The sequence below is a fragment of the Saccostrea echinata genome, unplaced genomic scaffold (assembly GCF_033153115.1).
Source record: "Saccostrea echinata isolate AGI-Se365-2 ecotype Australia unplaced genomic scaffold, CSIRO_AGI_Sech_v1 ptg000029l, whole genome shotgun sequence".
Lineage (NCBI taxonomy): Eukaryota > Metazoa > Mollusca > Bivalvia > Ostreida > Ostreidae > Saccostrea > Saccostrea echinata.
The window spans coordinates 24,383,304-24,397,618 of record NW_026889778.1 but is presented as its reverse complement, the minus strand read 5'-3'; the positions used below and the strand labels follow the sequence as shown (position 1 = coordinate 24,397,618).

Genomic DNA, 14,315 nt, shown 5'->3' with positions numbered 1-14,315 from the left:
TGACCCTTTGACCTTGATGTTTGACTTTCAAAAAAAAATTAACCTTGGCCATAACTTTTAAATGGTCGGTGCTAGGCCTTTTTATTTCACAGGTGTATTCATAATGACAAGATTTTAACCTGGGCTCCATTTATTTATCTTGATCTTGAAATTTGGCATTCTTTTGAAAAACTTTAACCTTGGCCATAACGTTTGAATGGTTGGTGCCAGGGCTTTTATATTTCACAGGTGTATGCCTAGTGACAAGTCCTTTCAATGGGCCCGATTAATTTTGACCTTGACTTTGGAGTTTGACCTACTTCTGAAAAACTTTAACCTTGGCCATAACTTTTGAATAATTGGTGCATGGGCTTTTATATTTCACAGGTGTATTCCTTATGACAAGACCTTTTTTTTGGGTTCCATTTTTTTTTTATCTCTCGACCTTCACCTTGAAGTTTGTCTAGCATTTGAGCAACTTTAACCTTAGCCATTAGTGTCATACGGGGGCATCACGCTAATAAATCTTGTTATAATGATTGCCACAACCTTCAGTATAGAGATTAAGATACCAACTCGTTACGATAAATAAACACATTTTAGAATACTGCCTTAGGCGAAAATAAATATCATGATGAGATTTCAACGTGAAAATTATTGCATTCAATAAGCTAAAACTCTCAATTATCACCTAGTATGTCTGCATCTTTTCATTGGCTCGGATGTATAGGTAAGTGTTCCTAAGGCTTTTAAAATTGAATAGAAATTAAACTATGTAGATGTACATGATTAAGTTGGAAAATGTTGACTCTTCATTTACATTTATAAAGGATAAAATGAAAACGTATTCATTCTGCTGGTAATTAACAACAACATTGATACTTAAGTATTTAGCGCTCTTTCTCTATTTTATTTAGGGGGGGGGGGTAGTGTTTAATAAATTTTAGATTCCCAACTTTCAATGTGTTATTTCAACAATAGAAGGGTTTGTTTGTCTGATAAGACGGGAACAGATACAGCCATCACAGAAAACAAAATAAATGTTCTTTAAGATGTGTATGTTTATCGCAATAGATGCAATCATTGACAAACAAAAAAAATGAATTTCAATAAAATTCATTGCTTATATTTATTTCTAGATAAATATTTGTACAAAGTAGAAGTAAGAAATAGGAAAAGCTAAGTAAATTATTATCAGTTATATTAATGTCATTGCCATAGACATTTGATATAATGTAAATGAAGTTATAATTAATCAGTTCAAATTAATTTTTAGTAATACAGGTACTTATTGAAAATATATTCATATTCAAATTTTCTAATACTGAGCTCAGCAACTAAAAAGAAGAAAAATAAGGATTTTCACAGAGAAATGGAAGCGTTGCTCCTTTGTATGGTGTTTCTCCAAACGTTAATCATCAGTCATGTGTTAGGAAGACATCTAGGTAGGTAAATGTCTCAGCTTTTGATTTCAGTGAGCCGAAATATTCCATCTGTAATTATATCAAATTAAAAGAGTCTTGAATTCTCATGTATACAATACATTTATTCGTACCCACTCACCATATTCAGCCATATTGCTTTAAGGTACCTTGTTTGTTTGTTTGTTTGTTTGTTTGTTTTTTTTTTTTTTTTTTTTTTTTTTTTTTTACAGAAATACATGTATACCCAATGAGCTTTTTGCAATACAGTGAATTTTCGTACCCTACTGTCGACTCGATTAAATATAAATTTCCGATAGTGAAGCATTTAGGGACTCACAAAATAATTAAAAACATTGATAAATCGGAAAAGATTTACCTAAAAGAAAAAAAAAGTATTTTTGTATGTTTGTTTGTTAATCGTCCTTTTGAGATTTTTTCATTCATATTGAGACGCCACCACTTGCCGGTTGAGGGCTGCAAATTTTGACCTGTACTCGGTACTTACGGCCTTTAAGCAGTGGGGGATCTTTTTCGGTCCAGTACCCACTGCAACACAGGACTTTGGTTTATAAGGTCTCATGAAAGAGACCAGTCTCCACGCCCCGCAGTGGGGTTCGAACCATTGCGGGCAAAAGGAAAAAGTAGTAAATATGTTTGAATGATTCGATATACCAGTAGATGCAAGCTTGGTAAAAAAAAAAATAATGGCAAGTGTATTTTTGCACAATAATATACATTAATTTACACGTCAAGTATTTGCAAAATGACCTTCATACCTAATAATGCACAGTAAATTTAGCAACTTTCTGTTGCAAGAATGCAACAAGCAACCAACAAGCATCCTATTCAAATGCCATAGATTGAAACATCACATGCATGACGGAAAAAAAAAGCCGAACGCTTTGGACTTATCCTGACTGGGAATAAAAAGAATATAGAAAAATTAAAACTGGACACTAATGCAGCCCTGGGAAAATTCAAAGGGTCAGAGATCAAAGATTGGAATATGTGGACATGTAGAGTTAAAAATATCTCATATCTAGTTTATTGACATATGCACCAAAAAGAGAGTATATTTAATAAAATCAATAACTCAAAAGAAAGCACTTCATTATACACCTCAGATCTTGGATACCCTTACTCCATGCTGATCAACTTTTTTTTTGGTTTCAGTCGGTAGAAATATTAAAAAGGAATACCATCGGTATTTGAGCTACTGGGCTAAATAAAGATAATGCATTCAATACTAATTATTGTATATACTTAAAACTACTTTTTTTCTTATAAAATTTATTAATTTAAATATCGCATTTTGTTGCTTGTATGACATGCGATTTATTATTATGTCAACCCGGAGGAAGTCGGGGGGATATTGCTATTATTCGACTAAAAAATCTGTAGGCACAATTTCTCAAAGATGGCTCTGTCAATCTCGATGAAACTCTACTGTCATAATGATCACTAAAAAAAGATGTGGAATCTTTTTTTCAAAATTTTCAAAATGGCGACTGTTGCCGCGGAAAATGATAAAAAGTGGTACTTTGTAAATTCATTTTCCCGGCTGCTTTTAAACAAATCTTTTTGAAACTTTAAAGAAGTGGTCCTCGCCTCCTGTTAAAAAAATAGACAAAAAAATGGAAATGGATAGACGGAAAATACGATTAATTGAAGAAAAGCTGATGTCACGTGACCAATTTTGTAATAAATTGCTAATGAGTCCGTCCTGTAATTTTCTCGAAAATGACCTGGACAAAATTACTGAAACTTTAGAGAAATGATAATCACCAACTGTAGTTCTGCAAACATCTTAATGATGGTACTTTACAAAAGCCAAAGTGCAAAGCAATATGTGTGCAAAATATCAAATACATACCTCTTATAGTTCTCAAGATATAGGGTGTGACAGATGGATACACAGAAAGAAAGACTGAGATTGCTTCTGGAGGAAAGATGGATTAAACACATACATGTATTTACATGTATCTTGTTTTTAAATGAATATTTCTAATATGTAATTTCAATTATCAATTATTATTAACTCTAGCTTTAAAGGTTGGGGAATCATATTTCTATGTGAATGTCAGATTTTATATGATAAATGCTATTTTATCGGTCTTAATATTTGTGGATTTTTTTCTTTGCTGTTATAAGTCATAATAATGCTAGTAGCAAATAATTTACTGGCCATCCTTCTTTAATGATGCTATAAAGCAGGCGACACGTGTTCCTTGGCACACTCTAGTTCACTATCGAATCCAGCGCCCTCTACTGTTGCTATTTGGTGGATCAGAATTATTATTGAAATATGCCTTTTAAAATTCTAAGATTCTAAGTTAAGCGTTTCAATAACATTTCTTCTTGATTTAACTGATTTTTCCCCTTAAAATAAAAAGTATTTAAAAAAACTCTACCTTTTATGATTTTATTTTCGTAATGTGCTTTATTAAAATCAAATCAATCATCTCCGAAACAATTTTTAGGCAGCTAGGCGCGTAGCATCTGGGAAAAAAAAAGGGGGGGGGGTCTGCCCCTTTTCTGAAATCTAAATTTTTACTGTTCATTTACTATGAAAATGTTCATTGAAAGGCCGTTTGCCCCCTTCCCCGGACTTTGCAGTGTAGTGAAATCCGGTCATGTTAATCTTAAGAAAAAAAAATTATGATAAAAAAGTTTGAACCCCCCCCCCCCCCCCCCAACGAAATAGGATTTTCGACTTTTGGAAATTTATCCTATTTCCATTTTTATTTCTTTATTTTTTTTTATCTGTCCAAGACTATTCAGGTAAGTTGTATTTCTTTTCCAGCTGCCCCCCTTTCAAAATCGATACTACGTGCCTGTTAGGTGAACATCCTCGCTTGTGATTTGTCTTGGTTAGTATCTTCGCATCTGCTTGCCTTTCATATTTTTGTATCCTGTAATACCAAATTTTGCGACTTTCAGAAATTCAATAATATTAATCGTGGCTTGTGTGGATGTCGTAATTTTATTTAAAAATCAACTAACGTTTAACTCAATATTTAAATATATCAACTCGATCTGGATCAACAACACACTAAAAGTTTTGATTTACGTATTATTTTGTAATCACACTTTCGTTTTCTATGATTTGCTCTTGCGCGAGTTCAAATCTTAGTGTCATTGTAGAAAACAATCATGCATACACTTGTTACAAAAACATTATACTCACGGATAGAATATTTATCAGTTTATTGTATTAACCTAATAAGATTTTCTTAAATTCGGTAATGTACCTGTTTTTCTAGAACATTTAATGCAAAAATTATTCAATACTGGCATAGAAGCAATTGATCAAATGCTTCGAAAACAGGGATCTACCAAGTTTGACTTGTCTTGATAATTTGAATGAGAAATCGCTTTTGTTCTTCAATACAGGATTGTTTTATATTATGCAATTAGTTGCAGCGTGTGTACACAAACTTGCATTAAAAAAAAATGGACACCAGACCGATGCTTGGCCAAAGGTGGGCATGGTAGTTGAGTCAGTATGGTTTCTACAGGAAGAGAGTCGTTAAAACATGACTATTAAGTGATAATCTCGAAAATGATTGTATTATTATTCTGAGGAGCCAGTTGGCTTAAGGAAATAAAGAAACTTGAAACTTGACTTAATAATTCGAAGTTTTAACTGAAACATCAATTTTCATAAAGTATACTACATTGTATCATTTAAATAGAGTGTAATTTATGTATCGCAAATCTATAGCAACGGCAGTGTAGTACACCGGATACGGATGCCAAAGCATTGGCTGGAAGCAGTCACTGTGTGCTTACAATCATTCTCAGGAAGCCTTGGCATCACTTAAGGAGAATTCGGAACATTGCTGCAATACTTATTTTGAAAAAAAAAACCGAACTCTTACGTGAAGTTTAAGATATCTGTTTAATAGGCTCAGTCTTTGTTCGGGTAACATGATGAATATAATTCAACAGTTTTACCGACTTTGCAAAATTGAAGATGTCCTCTACTTTTAAAGTATAAATACTTTATATGTGATTTTTTTTCTCTAGAAGTAGGATGTTTCTTATGCATGTCTGACTCAGTATATATTATTCCTTAGAATTCATTGGGACTCTCATATGGGGTGAAACTAGAATTTATTGAATGACCATGACACCCTCATGTATGCTTTAAAGAATTGTATGTATGCCACAGGTACTTGTGGACAGAACCCCCCCCCCCCCCCCCCCCCCAATTCAACCCCGATGTTTGTTGGACATTTTTTCAAAAATTATATTTATTGCACTTATTCATCACGTGTACCATAGGAAAAAATCGTGAAGACCCCAAAATAATCGTTCCACACAAAAATGTATAGTGGGGTATTTTTGTGTGGAACGATTATTTTGGGGTTTTCACGATTTTTCCTATGGTACACATGATGAATAAATGCAATAGATATACATGTAATTTGTGAAAAAATGTCCAACAAGCCCTGGGGTTGAATGGGGGGGGGGGGGGAGGGGGGTTCTTGTCCACAAGTACCTGTGGTGTATGTGTCCGAAATGGTCTTAACTGTATGTGCACGTAAACAGTTGCTTTAATTTTAAACCACTGGAAGTCAGTGTTCAAACACAGCTAGTACATGTAATTGTGTTTGTGACCATATTCTTTGGAAGATGAGATTGGTATATAGATTCGAAGCTGACTTTTCACTCCCTGTTACTGTTTGAAGGTTACAGGCCCGTAGGAAGCAATTTCAGTTTGGGGGGGGGGGGCACAGCCATACATTTTCAGTTGATGGGGCACTATCAACTACCAAAATTTCTTGACAAGCAAAAAAAAAAAAAAAAGCTCATCAGACGTTTTTATTGAGGAGGCACAAGCATATAGTATCTAAGTTTTCTATAGTAATTTATATATCGGCAAAATTATTGGGGGGGGGGGGGGACACGCCCCCCCCCCCTTCCTACGGCCATGGGTTACTAAGTTTACCCCTATTTCACTGACCTTGCAAGTAGTACCAGTTCTTTTAAAGTTTTTTTTCTTAATTTCTCTGGATGTATATGAGGCGGAATAGCTTTATTTCATTACATAGACGGAAGGAAGAGGGTCTAAAAAAATATAAAAATATTATATAATGGGTAATTATACTCCTTGTTACACATGAGAAGGGTATAAAGAGATCCGCATTTACCTGCTTCTCAAAGGTAAAATGTCTAATATATTTCTCATTGGTTTGATTTGTTGATTTTAAGTTCTGATCAATGCAGGCCATGGAGGATGTCATCAATGCAAAGAATCAAATCGGCCGCAAACTTGCAACACTAATGCAGATCATGATTCCTTGAATCTGTGCGAAGTGAATTTGCCGATGATTTCTACAAATGCTGCTGCACGGTGCGAGAATGGACATCAAAATAAATATAAAGTGTCGAGAAAATTATAGATGTATCATAAGCATCCGTAGCAAATTTAGTACCAACTTTACTCAAATTTTTTTAGTACTGTAATTATCCGTGTGGATTTTCAGATTTGTAAATGTTGCCATGGCAACAGACGGAAAGTCACATTTTTTAAATTTCTGTTTTTTTTTTTATCCAGTAATATGTCGTAAAATCTGTGGTGTAACTTAAATGACTTTTTTGTTGCAGCCTATCAAAGTGATTCCTGCAAAACAATGGAATAGAATGGACAAAGGGAACGGTTAATTTAAGGGAGCCGGCTGGGGTTTTATTGTATGAAAACTATAATAGAGAAACTCTTTAATTTCATAACATATGTACCTTACACTTACTTCAGTATATATGCCAAGTTTAGTGAACATCTACCGTCTGGTTATGTTTTAGGGACCATCTCAAAATACAGGTACATTTACCATAGGATTATATAGGAAAATACCGCACTTCGGAGCAAATTATACAAATGCTACTACAGACTTTTTGCTCAAATTAAATTATTTGATGGGGAATACTATATTGTACATTTTATGCAAGAAACACAAAATTCTACCGTCTGGTTTCCAGAGGGGGCATCTCAAAATGTCAAAAAATGATATTTTCCTGTTTTTATGGAGTACAACAAAACATGATAGATACCACAGATTGACATAAGAAATAATAAAAAATGATTGTGAGATTCTCAATTTCCTATATTTTAAATTTCAAGAGCATCTATTTTATACCTTTTATTTTATGATATAATTAATGACCCCACTTAAAGAACTTCGGTTATTCATAACGTCAAAAACACGCCATTACGACGTCTATCTACCCATCATTTGAAAAATCGTTTAAAAAATCAGTTATTTATAAACGTAATTAGATTTTTTAACCTTAGATTGACTAAATTTATTAATATTTATAAATTAAGTAAAAATAGTTGCTTTAAAAAAGTAAATACGCTTTATTTTACTATGCTGCGCGAAGTGTTGCGCAATGAAAACCCCAGTCGGCCCCCTTAAAAAGCTGCAGTCGAGTTATCTATTTTGCGATGTTTCCACACTTGATTTTGTCCTTGAATGTTCTCGTAAAAGGCTTTGACAATCTTTCTGAAACCTTTCCAGAAACAATAATCGTAATTAATAACGCTATTCGTAGTTTTGCTAATTTCATTGAAAGTTTTCACCAACGTTGCCATCAGAATAGAAAAAATAATTTAAGGACATACGCAACGTAGTTTGAACTTTATTGTCTTTTTCCCTGGAGTTGAAGAGTTCCAATACTTAAAGGAACTGCGTGCAACATTTTAATGTGCATATATGCTATTGAACACTTCTTCTAAAACAAGTTTGGATAAACAAAACATCTAGAATATATGTGTAGTAAGGAGATGGGTGAACATGACGAGCGATAAGCCTATAGTGTGACAAACATGAAGATGAAAAATTAAATTTCAATATTATCAAAATTTTCCTTGATATTTCCTCTAACATTAAAATATACTTTATGTAAGATCTCTACAATTTGCAACAATCCCTCAAAGATTGAAATTATTTGCCTGTGAAATATTAGACATACACTAAAGCGGGCAAAAAGATTCATTTTCGCATACTATAACACTATTTTTCGATATGAGTGGGTCTTCGCTCCACCTTTTTGAAAGTTAATTCTCAAAGTTTACATAAAAATATACATTTTTCGGTTACCAAAAATATGGAGCAATGACCCACTATACCTTAAAAAATATACTTTTATGACATAACATTCGCATCTTTTCGAGAAATACTTGAAGTCCATTAAGTCAAGGGTCATATCACAAACATGATTTAAATGCCACTGTTTGTCAGGACTTGTGAGGTCTAGTGGTTAGCGTGATAGTCTCGAAAAAAAAAATGATACTCAGGATTTTTATTGCTAGGGTTCGAACCCCACGAATACCACATTAATTTTTTTAATAAAAGAAAAAAAAATTCCGAGAAAATTATCCTCAGAGAAGTTTTGTTTATCACAATTTCATAAATTTCAATAATGAGAACTTTACTCTAAATATTAAATTCACAAACTGAACATGATTTTTATATTTCTGAAGCTATAGGCTTTCTGCACGTTATGTTCGCCCATCTCCTTTTTGTATATTTTTCTTTGAATTATACAAGAATTTTCATCAATTGATATCTTTTCAAAACCCCTGGTAAAGCATGCTGATTTTTTGTCTACGAACATCTGATGGCACTATAATCTTAAATTAAGAATATCTTGAAAAATTATGTGGTGTTGTTCATATACAAATTGAACTATTTGTATTTGCAGTTTCTTGAAACAACTGGCAAAAAAAAAAAAAAAAAAAAAAAAAAAGTCATGTAAACGTTTATAACTCAGTTTTTTTTTAAGAAGTGAATAATATTCAATTTATTTTTCTTCCTAATTTCTTTTTTTTTTTCTGTAATAATCCTAGAGTACGTAAAGGCTCTCCTATGAAAGCTTTTCTATATTACCGGTTTCTTGATAGGATTAAGAAGAAATCAAATATCTTAGCATTTCCAAAAAACATAGGACCAACGTTTCTTAAACACTTAAAACTATTCTATTTTCATTTTTGTAGTTTACGGGGACGCTACTTGATAAATACACACAAGTACATAGTGTAAAAGTAAAACTTCTCTTGTAATGGAGAAGAGACGGACAAACTTCTTATTTCCATAGCAATGAGTTTTTCGTAAATAAAAAGGATTGTTTATATGTTGTGAGCGCAGTTTTATTTATCTTTTTTAAATAAAGACAATGTAATACTTTACCACCCCTCCACCCCCATCTCTCTCTGAATTGTAAGGAAAGCAAGTTTTGTTTTATGTCAGATTATAAATAAAATGATCTTGAACTTCATACCACAAAAAAACTTCTTCATCCTAAAGTTTTCAAAATTTTATGGCTTCATACTTACTACAACATGTATATGTTGGTTAATTAACAAGTCTCTTCTCAAGGCCACAACCCCCACCCCCTAGAATAGCGAGGTAGAGGTAGATATACAAGATATAAGATTTACCATTGAAAGGAAGATATGAGTTTCATTAATAAAATCAAGTTCCATTGATGTGATCTGATATTTTGCCAGCATTCATTTTTCATCTGTTTTGCCTATAGAAATTATAATTATTATATTTAAAATAAATTTATCTTTAAAAAACAAAATAGCGATTGCCAGCTGTATTCAGTAGCATTTTGCGTTTTCTGGTGAATGTATTACTTGAATATGAATAATTTCATTCAATGATAAGAATTATTTAGATTTAATTTTCATCGTTTTTATTTATTGAAAATCCTGTGATCCGCTCCCGCTTTTCCGTGAAAACCTCATCAATACTGAGCCTAAAAGATTAGCAGGCCGGAAGTGTTCATGGTTCCTTTAAACTAAGAAAGTATACACATACTTTATAATGTCATTAAAAAAATATTTGACCCCGTCCAATGCAGAAATGCCCGATTTAAAGAGGAAAATTCAGGAACTATTTTGCTTCAACCATATGCTGACGTAAACCTTGCTCTACATTTGCTTCCCGTAACTTTGGTTCGACCAAAGCTACCAAACGTATAGGTAGGAGGTGTTTTTTTTAGGGGGGTGGGGCTATGAATACTCACTTCTTTAAGATTTGAAGAATCTTATAGCTTATGGTTCAGTTCGGGTGAAATACGCTACAGCTTGCAATAGTAGATTTTCTAGTGATCATTATTATTATTTTGATTGTTTTGCTATTTAAGAAAAGATAAAAATTTCGCGAAGGTTCCTGACATATGTATATTCAAATTTGTTCAAATCAGTATCTCCGTGGATAAGAAGGGGCCACAAGAGGAGATCAATTTTTACAGTAAAACCGAACCAAGATGACAGAAAGCAGTCCCACAACAATTCCAGGGACTATTTTCCAGGACTGCTCTGGAACTGCTTAGCAGTTCGAATGAAGTCCAACAACTGTCCCAGAGTTGTCCTACAGCAGTGTCAGAGCAGTTCATTGTGGTCCCAGCAGTCAGAAAGGTCCCAAAAAGCAATCCTAGCAGTCCAAGTGGTTGGGATTTATTAATTTAATGGGCGGAGCTTTCTCCTAACTGAGATCATTGATATTAATGTAAATGCAATTGAAATATTCACAATTCCTATGCCACAGTTATTTCTGACTTGTTAACAAAATTATAATACACAATCAAAGATAGAATACGGGACGTGGAGGCCGGTCCTTCGGATGAGACGTATAAACCGAGGTCCCGTGTCCCAGTAGGTGCTGGCACGAAAAAGTTCATTCACTGCTCAATGACCCCGAGTGCCGAGTACAGATATAAATTTGCAGCCCTCCACCGCCAAATCATGGTGTCTCCATATGAATAAAAAATTCTCGAGAGGGACATAAAACGAGAAACAAACAAACAAAGAAAAAATATAGGAGGAAAAAGACTTTCATGTCATAATACATTATCACATGTAGTGCATTTGTGTATCATTTCCTAAGTAATATATTATTTTCCCCAAGAATTTATCATTAAAATATTGTTACTTTAAAAAGTTTTACTCACAAAAATTGTTGTACCTTACCGGACATTTGTGCAAGATACCAGAGGATGGTGTTTCATATATATAATCCTATAGAAATTCACTGGAATATCCAATAATATAATTTTGGCGTATTTCTATTTAAAAGCAAATTTAAAACAGTGTTGAAATCACAAGGTGAAGATACTTATTGATAATTATATCTTTTCTATATGAAGAAGAGATACAAAACACATATTCGAGGAGCGTATCGTCTGACCTTAAACCAATTTGTCTATACTCTAATTGAGTAATCACCCAGATACGATTTAACAGGTTATGATTGAAGAATCCTCATATAATTTAGTTAATAATAAATAATGAAAATAATAACTCTAAAAACAAAGTAAAGATTCTTGTCATTTCTTTCCTCTACTTAAATCGAGGTTTGACATGATTGGTCACTACTACAATGAGAGAGAGAGAGAGAGAGAGAGAGAGAGAGAGAGAGAGAGAGAGCAGTTTCTATTTTACAATGCGAGAAATCCATCTTTAAAATTTTCAAATATCACTTCCCACACAAAACACATGTGCACGTGCCTTGTCTTGTTTTTCAGCTGACTGCGACTTTGAGAAAGGTTTGTGTAGTTGGAAAAGTTTCAATCCATTAGAACAATATCATAAATGTTCGTCAAGGACTAATATTTCTCAATGCATCCCATGGTTTACCTACGATTTCCCACTTCGTAAACGTGTCGTATGGGTACCATGGATAAGACTTGCTCCAAAGGATAGTCAAAATATAAGTACAATTGAAGGTAAAGATTCTGAATTTTATCAACAGAGAAGTTGCAAAACGGTTTTAAGTCTTTCAGATATTATTAGAAGATAACATATGCTTGGTAAAAGACCATTAATTCTGTTGATGAAGTAGAATCTAAAGCATTATTTGAAAAAAAAGAATTGATTTGATCAAATATCTTATTATACAGACGCCATATTCTACACAGATAATTATACCAGTTTATCACTTCCAATACGAGTCCTCAGTGATCATCCATTTCAAAGGGCCAGTGCGTACCGTACAGCTACAGACTACCTGAGGAAAAGAGGTACACTGTATTTGCAATGTACTACAAAGGAGATGGGTGAAGAAGGCATGCAGAATGCCTATAGTTCCATATATGTAAAAATCTTATTCAATTCGTGAATTTAGTATTTAAAGTAAAATTCTCATTATTGAAATTTATGAAATTATGATAAACAAAAATTTTTGAGTTAAAAAATTATGTGGTATTTGTGGGGTTCGAACCCTAGCAATAGAAATCCTTAGTATCGTTCTCCTTTGAGACTAACGCGCTAACCACTACGCTACATAGCTCCTGAAGAATAGTAGCATTTAAATCATGTTTGTTATATGACCCTTGACTAAATGGACCAAGTATTTCTCTGAAATATGCGAATGTTGTGTCATAAAAGTGTATTTTTAAGGTTAAGTAGGTCTTTGCTCCATGTTTTTGTTAACCAATAAATGTTTATATTTGGGCAAACTTTGAGGATAAACTTTAAAAAAAAAATGGAGCAAAGACCCGCTCATATCGAAAAACTGTTTTACATTTTGAGAAAATGATCCTTTTTGTCCTCTTTAGTGTGTGTATGCTATTTCATAGGCAAATAATTGTGGAGATTTTACGTAAGGTATTCTTAAATGTTAGATGAAATATCAAAGAAATTTTAGTTATAATTGAGATTAATTTTCGTCTTCATTTTTGTCGCACTATAGGCACTTCGCTCGCCTTGTTCGCCCATCTTCTTTATACTGTCATTAAAATCATCTGACATTATGTTATGATGCATGAGTACATGTCTTTTTCTATAGCGTTTTTTTTTCTGCTCGCTATTCATGCATGCCTAGACATTACTTCCGATATAAATAAAATCTTAAATTGACTGATATATACTGGTTCTTTCAATTAACCATTAAAACGCTACCTATTGTTTAAATTTAAAAGTAAAATCTGTGTATTTTGAAAAAAAGGAATTTAAGATTTTAGTTTTCAAAAAAAATATCGCTCTTGAGTTCTTATTTCATGAAATTATTCATAAAAATTATTTTAAAAATTAATACATTGGTTTTCTCCTTACTACTTCAATGTTTTAGATCGAAGTTGAAACAAGAAATCAATATTTTTCAAAACATAATTGTATACTACAAATTCATTTTCAAGGATTGGTTCAAAAGAAAACAACTGTACTAGTTTCAACTATCAGACCTTTCTTGTATCTCGGGAGCCTCAAACCTGTTGACAGCGTGAAAATCTATTTATGTTCTTACTTGATAAGCGAGGAGCTTCCACGATCTAACGATATCCAGTGTCTTCATTATTCTTACATGTTGACTGGATCTACCAAATTATCAGTGGCATATATACCAAGTGATACAGATATACACAGTTGTACTTACTCTGGAAACAAAAAAGACATTGTTTTGGTAAAACATTTTGATGAGAGTTATTTTAAGAAGATGCAGATAAATTTACCCATGAGAACAAAGTCTAAGGTAACTAAATATTAAGAAATTATACATAATGCATAGAATGTTATTTTTTAATGCAATATATCTTGTAGAATAACATTTAAAAGTACTCATGTTCATTATGAAGAAGGACACATCTCATTTGATTGCCCTTTTAGCAATTAAATAGAGATTAGGAAAAAAAACATGCAAAATACATGTGCAATTTAAAATATTTTATTTTTTTAAAACGTCCTGAAAAATAATACATATACGAATGCATTAAAGAATATATGATTATTTTCATCTCATTGATGGATTCAGTTCCTAATGGCCAAATTGCATTATAAAAGATTTATTAATCTTATATTCGAAGCCTGACAATAATTATTGCAAAATAAAACTATAGTGAACTTTTAAGAATAACCACTGTTCCTTACTTTCGATCAAATTAAACGTGTAACAAAATTATTTA

The 14,315-nt window shown here is 32.7% G+C and overlaps 1 long non-coding RNA gene across 1 annotated transcript; it reads right to left on the bottom strand.

Annotated features, from left to right (window-relative positions):
- Nucleotides 1-1,152: 1,152 nt before the first annotated feature.
- On the bottom strand, nucleotides 1,153-13,759 carry LOC133194652 (uncharacterized). Its single transcript, XR_009722149.1, has 3 exons — nucleotides 13,661-13,759; nucleotides 12,346-12,424; nucleotides 1,153-1,472 (listed from the first exon to the last, which is right to left on the bottom strand). It is a non-coding gene; the product is annotated as an uncharacterized LOC133194652 (long non-coding RNA).
- Between the last annotated feature and the right edge of the window lie 556 nt (nucleotides 13,760-14,315).